Raw genomic sequence first — 13,743 nt, 5'->3', positions numbered from 1 at the left:
AACATGTCTCTATAGAATCATTTGCCTCCTTGAATTTACATTTCGCTAATCACCTACGTGGTTGCAAATATTGATTCATCAATATAATGTTTCATGTCAGTTCCGTATTTATTAGGGGGCCATGCTTGGCCTTTTTTATTATATTTAACTATTTTTTAATATTACAGTTAACGTCCTAAACAAGCCACCAAAAACAAGACAAGAACTTTGACTGTTTCTTACGCTTCGAGCTCACGATCATGCAAGACGTTTAAGGTGGCTTGATGCACCCACTCTAGGAAGTACAAAGCAGAGAAGATTAAAAAAAAAAACTGAGATACTATCTTCATTAATCCTTGTATTTCACCTTTGATTACATCAGTAATTTAGGTATTCATTAATTGGGGGTAATATTTATTGATATTTCCCTCAAAAAAACATCAAACTTGCCACTGAGCCAGAATAGGAATAATAATTATTACTTGTACTTTCTATAGAACCATTAGCCAAAGAACTATCATAAAACCATGTCCTTCTTAATTGAATCAGTGTTTTTAACATATATTAACAGATTCTCTTACTTCATGACATATTATCATAATTGGACAATGCTTCACCCTCTTTATTTATTTGTACACAGTTGACCCTTGAACAACACGGGTTTGAACTGCATGGGTCCATTTGTACATGGATTTTTTTCAATAAATATAGTACCTGTATTTTCATTTTAGGGATCTTTAAATTAACTAAGTGTGGGAAAAATTTGTGTTTGATTAGAGATCACAACATGTGCTATCAAAAGAACCAGGGTTTGAGTCCTGATTCTACCCAAACTATTTAAGATTCCTGGCCTTGGGTGGGTCATTTATCAATTCCTTTGCTTCTGAAGCAGAGATAACCTTACAAGGACTTTCGACTGCGTGGGGTTACACCACGTTGTTCAAGGGTCAACTGTACTTACTGATTGATTCTTTCATTGATCCACCTGTAATAACAGAATCAAATTCCATAACAAAAACTAAGAACAAGATCCTTGAATATTACTAACATATGTCCACAGGATAATTTCTAACGGACGTATGGTATAGACTAGATTTCTTACTGGGTTGGACCTCAGAGTTCCAGACAAGTACTCATCATCCATGACTCACACCCCACCAGCATCACCATTGGTCCAGGATTGGCCCTCATTACTTTCAATCATGTCTGCATGTTTTTATTGATTAAGTCATCAATTCACTAATAATAATAAAATAAACGCCTGGAGGTCATAAAAACTTGAAACAAGATCCTTGAATATCTCTAACATTTCTCTATAGAATTACTTCCCACTGACAATATATATATATTTCATTAATTGGCCACAATGTTTTCTATATAGATTAATTAATACAATACTTTATATTGACCCCATTTTACTGTTTGAATGTGACAAAACCATGTCTTTATAGAGGGAGGTTTAAATCAACTGTGACTCAAATTAAAATTGATAATACATTGTACATTAATTAATTAATTGAATAATTAACTGTGAAAGTAAATAAAATGGTCTTTTTTCTCCTTAACTGACCACAGATGTACTGAATTGGCCCACACATGATCTCCATTCATTTAATTTGTACATGTAGCCATTTATTCCCTTCCAATAACAGAGTTAACACCCATGACAAACCACCAAACCAGAAGCAATTACTTTGACTGCTACTTACGTAAGTTTCTATAGTCCTTAATTGAATCATTGTGCATCCAGTCTGTAGAGTACAAAGCAAATAAGAAAATAGACAGATTAGATTAGGTAGATAGATAGATAGATAGATAGATAGGAAAGGCTAGATTCAGATTTTTCTAGTTGACTTCAAGTCAACAAATGATGAGGAATAAACCTTAAGTGCTTGTTGTATATTAAAACTCTCCATGGTATATTGCTTGATTGATTGAATCAAGTATTAAATGTAACGAACATAATGAACACCTCTGAAAGCAACACCAGACAAAAGAATAAGAACTATGTGTGTCCTCTACCCAGTCAGGTAAGAGCTACAACAACTTTCTAAATGAACCTTTCTTGGAGAGAATCGGTTAATCTGAGTCTTAGATTCGAGCACATTCTCAGCAATTGTCCATGCTTGTCCCATCTTTATATATGTATGTATGTACATAGCTATACATGGAGTCATTTTATCTTCCATTTTTTTAAAGTAATTGCACCAACAAGCCAGGAAGAGAAATCCTTTCTAAGTATATTGACCATTTCAAAAATTAAGAGCCTAGGTCTACACTTTTTATCTAGAGAGCAACTGTTAGAACTGGATTAATCACTCTCCTTGTTTCAAAACACATGGTCCTCACTGGGCCATGCGTTACCTTCTTTCAAGGAACTGATTAAAATATTAACTTATTCCTTGATACATTTATAATAATAACATTAATACTTGTGACTCCACAGAAACAGAACAATATTAATGCCTGTGCATATGCTCATTAGGCACAGAAAAAAGATCAGATCATTTTTTCTTGTTCTTTTTTTAATTAAAAAGTAGAAGATCATTGAATTAATCATAACTTGTCATGTGACATTCTCAACATAGGTCCAAGTATAAGCCCACTCTCAATTATGTAGTTATTTAATCAATAATTAAGTAAATGTTTTGCCCTTCTCTTAATAAAACAAAAACCAACAACCCAACCCAGGAAAACAGCATGAGCTCTTACACCCATTTATCGAAACGCTCTTTACTCAAAAGGGTCAGCTTTAATCAATTTATTTTACTGGAACTCAGTGCTTCAGAAATGTATTAATAATGATTTTTACATCACATATATTACATGACATTCTCCCATATTTGGACCAGGGATAAACTATTTTTTCCTTATTCATGTATACTTTCTTGATTTACTCATGCACTGATTTACTGAAAATACAATGCTCAGAAACCCAAGCACAAGAACAAACTCTTGAATATTTTTAACTCTTTGAACAAGTTCATTTCCTGTACAGATAAAGAGGAATGAATCTTTTTGTAATGGACCTCAGAGTTATAGGGTTTAATCAAAGTCCTTGACTTCAGACACCCCAGGGTACTCATCATCGATCCAGGCTAAGCAATCTTTTTCTTCATTTATACCTTTGCTCATTGATCCATTCATTGAGCCACCAACAGTAATAACATCAATATCCATGAATTTAAAAAAAGCCAAGAACAAGACCCTTGAATATGACCAACATCTGTGTATAGGCTCTTTTCCCATAAACTAGATCTTTCTCAATAGATGAGATCTCTTTTTGTAGTGGCCCTCATTGAGGTATGTATGGATCAATTATCATCCTTGCTTTCTATGCTTCCCCTTCCAGCTCTCTTGCATCTTCCTAATCTAAATAATTCAACAAACACTAATGAAAAATTCACTCTGACAAGATCTTTTGACTATTATTATTTTAGTTTAGTCATTAGAATCCTTACCCACAAATGTAACAGTCAAGATCTTCCTCAAAACAGACTGACTAAAGCAGCCATGGTCTTCATCCTGTGGAGTCAAATGCCAATGTTCAAAAGAATGAACAGTCCAGAATTAGATTGATTTAAAAGGACATTAGTTGCGTGGTACTAGGTTAATCATTAAGTTGATTCAAGTGTCATTTTCATCACTGACCTGAGAACAGCACTCCTTTTTATTACTTGATTTAACTATTACTTATAAATAATATAATGAACACTGTTGAATTCATCACTCAAAAATAAGAACTATGACTATTGCTCATATCTGTCTATAGACCCCTACCCACATAGGTAAGAGCCTAGATAATCTTTTTTTAATGGTCTCAATTTGTGTAGAAATGGTTGAATTTAAAATCTGTGATTTACGGCATAGTCTCACCAAGGTCTATGCTTGACCCTACTCATATATTAATTCAATTGTTCATTGTTTTATTTATTCATTTATGGAATTATTCATGGAATACTTGATCATATATTCAAATATACAAACACACGCACACACGAAGTGATAAACCCATGAACAACCCAGAGTAGAAATGATCTTCATGTACATGTCTGTATGTTCATACCTAAACTAGGAAGAGAGGATTAGTAGTATACATAAAGATTAGTCGTTATTCTTGCTTCTTACTGAGCCATGTTTGCCTCCTTTTAGACTATTGACTGTGATTAGGACTTCATCTACTTACATGTAAGAATACATCAATATCTAGGAATTAACTAACATTAGATAGGAAACTTGAATAATATTTATTGTCTCCATATGTCTATTTCACTACACAGAGGTTTAAAAACTAGATGCTTTTATTATTTTTAATAAAACTCAGTGAACAGAGTTGGATTAATAATAACTCTTCTCATAAGGCACATTCTGAAGATGAGCTTTGCTCATTCTTTTTTCAATTAAATAATTATTTAATAAGCATTTATTTATGTAATTTTTCCCTTCTTTAAGTAAAAACAACCAACCAGCAAACAACCACCTACATCAAACAATAATTCTGAATCTTACATACATCTGTATACATATTCCTTCCAAAAGAAGGCAAACAGCCTTTATGTATATATTTCACTGGAATTTAGTGCTACAGAAACATATAACAATAATCCATGTTTCATTACATACTCTCATAACTGGTCCAGGCCCAGCTTCTTTTACATTTACCCATCTTTACATTTCTTCATTTATTCACGCATTGATTTACTTATGAAAATCAATCTATACCCAGAAGGTGTGGACACCTGTCATCAAGACACCTGAATATTCTGAACTTCTGCTCTACACTCATTTCCATAAAGGAAAAAAAAGAGAAGGCCACTTTTAAATGATGGACCTCAGAGTTACAGATGGCTTTAATCAAAAGTTTTGATTCAGACACCCTCCAATCTCATCATTGGTCCAGGCTCGGCACTCTTTTTCTTTGTTATTTATACCTTCATTTTCACATGAGTCACAGACTCCCAAGAACAGGATCCTTGATATAACTATGATAATTGTCTCCAGACTGATTTCTGGCAGAGCTTTCAGACTAGATCTAAGGGTAGCCTTGCTTCATCTCAGTACCATCACAAAAAATGACCCATGATTGGGCCATGTTCATTTAATTCACCCAATTTTAAACATGCTGTAGTGAACGTCCAAAAACCACAATGGTACCCTACATCTAGAACACACACAGTAAGTCCCACCTTCTAAGAGCTTCCTCTAAACAATTAATAGGCTGGATCTCTAACAATATGGAAATGCTTAAACCAACTGCAGTGCAGAAATAATACGAAATAGCAAATCGTTCTGAAAATTAATTAAATGCCTTTCATTTCTTTTTAAAATGAATCTCAGAGGTGCTGAAATGTGTTCCTTCTACTCCTAGGCCCATAACACATTCTTCACTATTGGTCCATACTTGGTGTTCTTGGATTTGGTTTTTATGTATACAGCCTTTTGTTCTCTTGAACTACCTCAGTGACCACACATGAACAAACCATACAAACAAAACACAGAAACTTTGATTGTCACTTACATTGCTCCTTACCTACAGAAGTAACAGCTAAGACCTTCATCATTGGACAACGACTGAATCCAACGTGGAGTGTTCATTCAGAAGGAAAAGGCAGATTTTTAAAAGAATGAAAAGTGTAAACCTAGATTTTTAAAATAGAAGTTAGTTCTGCATTACTAGATTAACCAGAAACATTGGTTTGTGTCACATTTTCATCAATCCATCCAACAGTGGTATCCTTTTCATCTATTGACTTAATTTTTAGTGTGAAATAAAATAATGAAGACTTCTTAAATGTCTTTATGAAGGTGTTTTAATCTATCACCCAATAAAAGGACTATAGCTATTATTAATATTTGTCTATACCCCTACATAATCGCAAAAAGGCCACATAATTTTTTTAATGGGGAAAACTTTTGCAAAGTGTGATAAATTTAAATTCTTATTTCAAAACACAATCTGACCCCTTGGTGCCATATACTTTAACTATGTACTTATTGATTCATTTATTCACTCATTTATTTAATAATTCTAAGCATAATTTAATTATCTAGACTTTTTTTTTTTGAAAGGAAATACGAACTGATAGAGCCATCTGCTATTCAAAACTAAATACTATTACATGCAACTTTCTCTATCAGCAATGACCAAAATGGTAGCCACTGGCCACTTATAGCTTGAAATGTGCCTAGTGTTACTAAGGAACTAAATTTTTATTTTTGGCTGTTTGAACTTAAATGTTAACAGCAAGATGTGTTTAGAGAGTGGGGTCTATGTGATCCTTCCTTAAAGATGGAGGGGCTCAGATCTTTTTTATTTAAGTGGATTTCTAGGCAATAAAACAGGATTAATCATGCTCCTTCACATATTACATATGCTCCTAACGGGCCCACAGTTTGTACTCTTTTAAATAATAGATTGAGATATGAAATTATGCTTTTACTCACTTATAATAATAGCACCAATGTTGGTGAAGCCTAAGAACACTTGACAAAAGTGCTGACACTAAATCTATCCATTTGATGATTACTCACAAAAACAACATGCATTTACTTTTATAAAAATAAAAATCAATGAACACAAGAGGATTCATAATGAGTATATTCTCATGCTTAGACCTTTTGTATGTTTCAATAACTATTTAATCATTTGTATTTTATTTTTTCATTATTGATTATATTAAACTACTACTTATTAAATATGTTATATTAATATGTTTATCATGATTTGTTATATTACTATTGAATATATTTATTATTGTACAGTTATGTAAATATTCTTAAAGTAAGACATACAACCAGAAACTCACCACCAACCAAGAACAACACTGATGTTCACATATATCTATGCTCCCAAAGGAGGAGTAGCCTTGGTCTATTTTATTGAACTCAAATTTTCAGAAATGTATTAACAATCATTTTTGGTTCATAAGCTCCTTTCATAATTGAACAAGATGTAGCCCTCCTCTTTATTTATACTTTATTTATTCATACATTTATTTACTTACAATAATACAATCCATATTCATAAACAACAAAAGGTCAAGAACACAATCCTTGAATATTTCTGACTTCGTAAGCACATTTTCCAAAGATGCAACGGACCTCAGAGTTACAGACTGGGTTTAATCAAAATGTTGTTCAGATGCCCCACGCATACTCATCATTGATCCAGACTTGGTATTCTGTGCCTTTGTTTGATATATTGTTCTTGACTTATTCATTGATTCATTAATAATAATACAGTCAATGTCCATTAATTAGGAAAATAAAACCAAGATCCTTGAAGATATGAATATGTCTGTGAACATTCACTTCCTACAGAGCTAGAGAAGTAGCTCTCTTTGTGCAATGCAGCCCAGCATTGAAAATAGGAGCGAATCCATTTCCTTGCATCATATCAGTTCCATATTAGCCATTCGTCCATGCTTGGACCTCTTTTACTTAACATCCATATTTTAAAGATGAACAATGAACTTCCATTTTATACCACAACTAAGAAAAATGCAAAATTTTCCATTTTTGTATATTCTCCTCCTCAGTGGGTTCATGGTCTATAACAATACCAATGGAGAAGTTTATATCCACTGTGGTAAAAAAATTAAATGGAATATTAAAATTTTCTGAAAATGAGTGAAATGCCTTTCATCTTATTGTCCTAATAAATTCAGTCATGCTGAAATACTGAAATGGAGTAATCATAATTCTGAATTCCTAACACACTTTAATCATTGGTCATCCACCTTGAATTGTTTGTGTATGTAGCCATTTATTCCTTCAGAACATCTCAGTGGGTACCCATGACCAAGGCCCCCAAGTAGAACATGAACTTTATTACTTACATAGATCTCTTCTCTCTTTATCCAAAGAGGTAAAGCTCAAGATCTTTGCCATGGGCTAATAATCAAATATGGTAGAGTTGTTCATTCTGAGCAGTAAAAAGCAAATTTTAAAAAGAATCAATCTACAATTACCCATTTTTAAACATCAATAATCAGGTAACAATAATCCTTGGTTTGCATTCTATTCTCAACATTTGGAAAGAGAGAGCTCTACTTTATATTTATTAACTTGTGCAATTTTTAATTTTAAATAATACAATGAACACCACTGCATCTAGCAGTAAACAGAAGAAAAATAACTATAATTATTAAGAATATGTCTCTCTACTTACTACCCACGAAGAGCCAAGATCATCTTTTTTATTGAACTTTATTTGTGTGGCATTGGATACATGGGAGATCCAACTCATGGCACAATCTCACCAATGGTCCAAGCTTTACCCTACTTAATATATTTATTAATTCACTCACTAATTCCTTTACTTAATTACTCATGGAATAATAAGACCATCCCTTTATTTTTCTAAAAGAATTCCAAAAAGCTTAAACAATCATCAAAACAGAACTGAAACACTATTATTTACAAATGTCTATGTACACCATTGGAAAGGCCTATGACTCTATCTTCCTGTGGACATCAGTTGTGTAAAACATGATGAATCACAATCTTTACATCCAATTGCATGCTTTCCATTGAGGTAATATTGACTGACTTTTTTGAAAAATTGACTGAGATACAAATGTATACATTTGTTCACTTATAATTAAACTTCAATATCTGTGACCCACCCACACTGGATAAGTACCTTGAATAATATTTACATTTGTCCTAATGTCATTACCCAAAAGAATAGCAAACTGGTTCCTTTAATTTAAGTTTGTTTGTATGCAACATAAAATTGCATAAAAAGATTGAATTAATCACAAATGTGGCTGAATAAAAGTCTCATCATCATTCAATGCTTTCCCTCCCAATTACACAGTTTATTCAATCAACTATTTATGTAAATGTATTTCTCTTTCCTAATAAAATGATTGATTGGCAACTCGCCTCCACACAAAACAAAAACATTGAGCTTTGTGTGCAAATGATCATATGCTCCTTACAAAAATGATAAGAGCCTTGACTATTAATTTACTGGGACTAAAAATCTCAAAATTGTTTTCGTAATTATCAAAGTTTCATTGCATGCCTTAAAAAGTAGTACACATATATCTCTCTTATTCCTCATTCACTGATATATTTCTTTATTCATAGGCTAAATTTATTCTAATAATGCTATTCATACCCCAAACCAAAAAGCCTGAGAATAAGGTGTTGTGCGCTCATTTCCCACAAAGAGAATAATGAGATGTCTCTTCGTTATGGACCTCAGAGTTGCAGATGGGCTTAATCAAAATTCTTGTTTCACAAACCCCATGAGATTCATCACTGGTACTTGCTAGAAAATTTTTTTCATTTATTGATTAATTTTCTGATGCACAAATAATACAATCACAAAATTCCAAAAACAAGATCCTTGAATTTTAGGCTCTCACCCTATAGAGCTAATAAACGACATTTCTACTGTAATGGAACTCAAACCTGCACATGTGGATGGATCAACATCCCGGCTTTGTATCAAACCCACATTCAGCATTGCTTCCTGCGTGGCCCTCTTTTATTTAATTCATCTGTATGTCAAAGATGGTTCCATGAAAAATAATGAAACCACCATCTGAATCACCTCTGGGCTGCCCACAAAGAGTTATCAGCCCCTCTACCCATATGCAAATGGTGAAATCAACCATGGTAGAAAATAGAAAATAATATTAAACAGCTAGGAGAATAAATTAAATAACTTCTATCTGCTTTTAAAATGACCTCAGTTGTGCTGATTTAGATTAAACATAATTTGGGGTTTGTAACACATTCCCATCATTGGTCCATACTTGAAGTGTTTTATATATTTCATGTATGTAGTACATAATTATTACTTTGGAATTCTTCAGCTAACACTCATGAATAAACTATTCAAACAAAGAATGTGAACCAAGGGACTTACTTATATTAGACTTTATGCTCCTTGCTTGCGATAACAATTCTTTATTAAATGATTAAATCAGCTGTCCTGTGTTCACTCTGGGGAGGAAAAAAGCAGATTCAGACTAGATTTCAATTTTTTAATTATTGTTAGCCAGGCAGAACTAGATAACAATAAACTTTGGCTCAAAAACGTAATTTTTTTACTAATCCAGTATTGAATTCTTAGTTATGAATAATATAATAAACATTATTAACTCCACCACTTAGCCCAAGATTAAGATCTGTAATGATTACAGATATCCACGAATAGAAACATCTGTTAAGTACGTGGTTATTTAATAGATTTTTGACTGATGCAAACGCTTTTCCTTTTCCTAATTAAAAAATAGCAAACTACCAAAACTCAAAACATTGCCTCCTGACCAGATACTCATATGCTCCGTGTGAAAGAGGACTGCAGACTAAACCTGTTCATTCTACTTCAGAACTGTATCGATATTAATCCTTAGTTTATTGCACTCTACTGATTGCTCCATGAGCAGATCTCTTCGTTTTTCAGATGCACATTTCTTTCTTTATTCATGCACTGATTCACCTGCAATAATACAATCCATATCCATGAACCACAAAAGCCCAGGAACAAGTTTATTGCCTTTTCCTAACTTCTACTACTAGTTAATGTCTACAGAGAATATTTACTAGGTCTCTTTCCATAGTGGACCTCAAAGTTACACAGAGCGCTTAATCAAAGTTATTGACTCAGATACCTCCACCAACACCCATCATCGACCCAGGCATGTCCTTCTATTTCTTCATCCACTTATGCCTTCTTGAACTGATTCACTCGTTCATGAATTCACGAATAATTAGACAATCAATTACCTTCGGTGACGCAAAACTAAGAACAAAAGCCTTAAATACAACCAAGTTCTGTTCGTTGCCCCTGTTCGTGTAGAGTGAATAGACTCAGTCACTGTTCACTGTGAGGCTCTGTTTTACATGTAGGGGTTAATCAACATGCTTGCTTCATATCAATCCCTTACTTAAGATTAGTGCCCACCTGCCACTCTTTCACTTGATTCGTCCTTACATTAAAGCTAATGTAATCAACAACCACAGACCTATCATCTTAGCCCACAACTGACAAAAATGACATCTGCCATCTTCCAAAGTACTCCAGCCTCAAAGAGTCAACAACTGAGATCTTAACCAATGAAGAAATGGATTCAGCAAGTGCGGCAAGAATATTAAGTAGGAAGTTAAACTGCTCTGAAAATATGTGAAATGCCCTCCATCACTTTAGTAACGGTCCTTAGTTGGGCCGAGTCAAATTAATCATAAATGTTAGTTTATGACACATTCCAGTCATGGGCTGGTAATTGGCATTCCTTAATTTCATGTACTATTTAACTATTTATTTTATTGAAATAATTTAGTGGGATCCCATTAATAACCCCCATTGGAGCTTGGAACACCAACATTGATGTTTCCTTATTTCGGTCTTTAAGCTCCTTAGTCTCAGAAGGAAGGGTCTTCACCTTTAGAGAATGATTAAATCAGATGTGTGGTGTTCATTCTATAAAGAAAAATAAGAGCCTATTATCAAAAACTATAGAGTTAGCTTTTTTCAAATTGCTATAACACATTCTCATCATTTTCCTGAGAATGGGACTCTTTTATTTACTTACTTAAATTTTACTATTAAATTATATGAATACCACCGAATTCATTGTTCAACACAAAATTAAAACTACAATTACAGATATCTGACTTTACCTGCTACTTACATAGGAAGAGCCAAGATCATCTTATTGGACTGCTGCAGAATTGGACATATTTAATATGTTTCATGGTACAATCTCACCGATCCTCCACTATATGGACTTATGGATTCATTCACCTACTGATTTATTTTATTTTTCAGGGAATAATATTATCATGTCTTTAGTTTTCTAAAGAAGACTCAAAATGGTTAGACACTAACCCAGAATCAAATTACTGGAACTTGGAAAAGTTCAGGTGTACCTTTCAAAGAAGAGAAGAGCTTAGAATTTTTCCTAGAATATCTGACTCAGAAAACAAGATGAGTCAGTATCCTGATATCAAAACATGTGTTCTGAATTGGTCTGTGGTTTGCTGACTTCCTAAAAAATAGATTAAGATATAAAATTATACCTTCTTTCTCTTATACAAACATATCAGTATCTGTGATCTTATCCACTAGACAAGAACACTGAACAAAATTTATGTCTATCTATGGTCATTGCCATTGAGAATAACAGACTTGCTTCTTTTTTTATTGTTTTAACAAAAATCAATGAAAAAAAGGATTGGATTAATTAGAAGTGTTGTCTTACAAAACATTCTCATCAGTGGTCTCTGGCTCTCAATTATGTGGTTATTTAAACAAGTATTTATACAAGTAGATGCATTTGCATTTCCTTAATACCACAACCAGTCAGCAACCCACCACCACCACAGAACAAAAACTGTTATATACAAATGACCATACATATACCACTTTCCAGAGCAGTAACAGTCTCTACTATTAATGTATAGTAAAGAGTCAGAGTCTCAGCTAGATTTTAATAACAATCCATGTTTCGTTACATTCCTTAATAATAGGTACATGACTTATTATATTTTTAAATTCATTGATACATTTCACTTATCTATGGCTCAACTTTATAATAAAAATACAATCCATCCCCAAGAACCACAAAAGTACAAACACCAGGTACCATGTGCTCATTTCCCACAGAGGCAATAATTTAACCATGTGCCTCTTTGCAACGGACCTCAGAATTGCATATGGGTTTAATCAAAACTCCTGTTTCAGATATCCCATGGAACTCATCATCGATCCAGACACTTTGTTCTTTCTGTATTTACTTATTAATTGATCCGTGAATAACAATACAATCATAAAATTCCAGGAACAAAATCTCCTTTTATAATGGACCTCAGAGAACATGTGTGATCAATCAACATCCATGCTTCATACCAAATCCACATTCACCATTGGTCCATCTGGGTGTTACTTTTATCTAGTTTGCCCATGTTTTAATGATGGTTCAATGAAAAGTGATGAAAGCACCATCTTTAATCACTTCTCAAACACAGAGTCTTCCATGGGCTTGTGGGTTGCCACACAGTTACCAGCCAGTGCTATACCAATATGGAAGTGTTTAAGTCATTTGTGGAGGAACATAAAATGTAATATTAAGTAGTTCTAAAAATGAATGAAACGACTACTGAATTAGACTGCTGAATTAGACTAAACATAATTTTTGATTCATAACATATTTCCATCATTGGTCCATATTTGGGATTTTTATTTCCTTTATACACATTGATTCTTTTGAAATACCACTAAATATTTGTGAACAAAGCATCCTACCCAAGGATAGGAACTTCAATTCTTACTTATTTTTCTCTAGGTTCTTAACACACAGAGCTAACTGCCAAGATTTTGCTTCTTAGAAAATGAATAAGTGTGCTGTCCTGGGGTCATTCTGTGGAGGAAGAAGGAGAATTAAACTAGAATTTAAGCGTATTTTAGTTACTTGGAGCTAAGTAGTTATAAACTTTGGTCCTTTTTAATTAATCCAGTATTCGACTTTTACTTTTAGATACTTTTAGTTATAGCCACTGTTGAATTCACACATAAGAAAGATATTTATCAAAAATATCTTTATAGGGGGCTCCCCTGGTGGTGCAGTTGTTGAGAGTCCGCCTGCCGATGTAGGGGACATGGGTTCGTGCCCCGGTCCGGAAAGATCCCACATGCCGCGGAGCGGCTGGGCCCGTGAGCCATGGACGCTGGGCCTGCGCGTCCGGAGCCTGTGCTCCACAACGGGAGAGGCCACAACAGTGAGAGGCCCGCGTACCGCAAAAAAA

At 33.7% G+C, this 13,743-nt stretch overlaps 6 non-coding genes and 1 pseudogene across 6 annotated transcripts; all 7 read right to left on the bottom strand.

Moving 5' to 3' along the window:
- Nucleotides 1–1,085: 1,085 nt before the first annotated feature.
- On the bottom strand, nucleotides 1,086–1,156 carry LOC114905356. The gene has a single exon (XR_003796193.1). It is a non-coding gene; the product is annotated as a small nucleolar RNA SNORD113/SNORD114 family (small nucleolar RNA).
- A 1,846-nt stretch (nucleotides 1,157–3,002) lies between these two features.
- Nucleotides 3,003–3,075, bottom strand: LOC114905381. The gene has a single exon (XR_003796212.1). It is a non-coding gene; the product is annotated as a small nucleolar RNA SNORD113/SNORD114 family (small nucleolar RNA).
- Nucleotides 3,076–4,804: 1,729 nt separating this feature from the next.
- Nucleotides 4,805–4,878, bottom strand: LOC114905371. Its single transcript, XR_003796205.1, has one exon. It is a non-coding gene; the product is annotated as a small nucleolar RNA SNORD113/SNORD114 family (small nucleolar RNA).
- Nucleotides 4,879–7,074: 2,196 nt separating this feature from the next.
- On the bottom strand, nucleotides 7,075–7,149 carry LOC114905385. Its single transcript, XR_003796216.1, has one exon. It is a non-coding gene; the product is annotated as a small nucleolar RNA SNORD113/SNORD114 family (small nucleolar RNA).
- Nucleotides 7,150–9,182: 2,033 nt separating this feature from the next.
- On the bottom strand, nucleotides 9,183–9,257 carry LOC114905397. Its single transcript, XR_003796225.1, has one exon. It is a non-coding gene; the product is annotated as a small nucleolar RNA SNORD113/SNORD114 family (small nucleolar RNA).
- Nucleotides 9,258–10,558: 1,301 nt separating this feature from the next.
- LOC114905392 lies at nucleotides 10,559–10,636 on the bottom strand (annotated as a pseudogene).
- A 1,999-nt stretch (nucleotides 10,637–12,635) lies between these two features.
- LOC114905393 lies at nucleotides 12,636–12,710 on the bottom strand. Its single transcript, XR_003796222.1, has one exon. It is a non-coding gene; the product is annotated as a small nucleolar RNA SNORD113/SNORD114 family (small nucleolar RNA).
- Between the last annotated feature and the right edge of the window lie 1,033 nt (nucleotides 12,711–13,743).

Source organism: Monodon monoceros, unplaced genomic scaffold (genome assembly GCF_005190385.1).
Source record: "Monodon monoceros isolate NGI ecotype Baffin Bay Population unplaced genomic scaffold, NGI_Narwhal_1 Super_Scaffold_21, whole genome shotgun sequence".
NCBI lineage: Eukaryota > Metazoa > Chordata > Mammalia > Artiodactyla > Monodontidae > Monodon > Monodon monoceros.
Note: the sequence above shows the minus strand (reverse complement) of the source record. Positions and strands in the feature narration are given on the sequence as shown.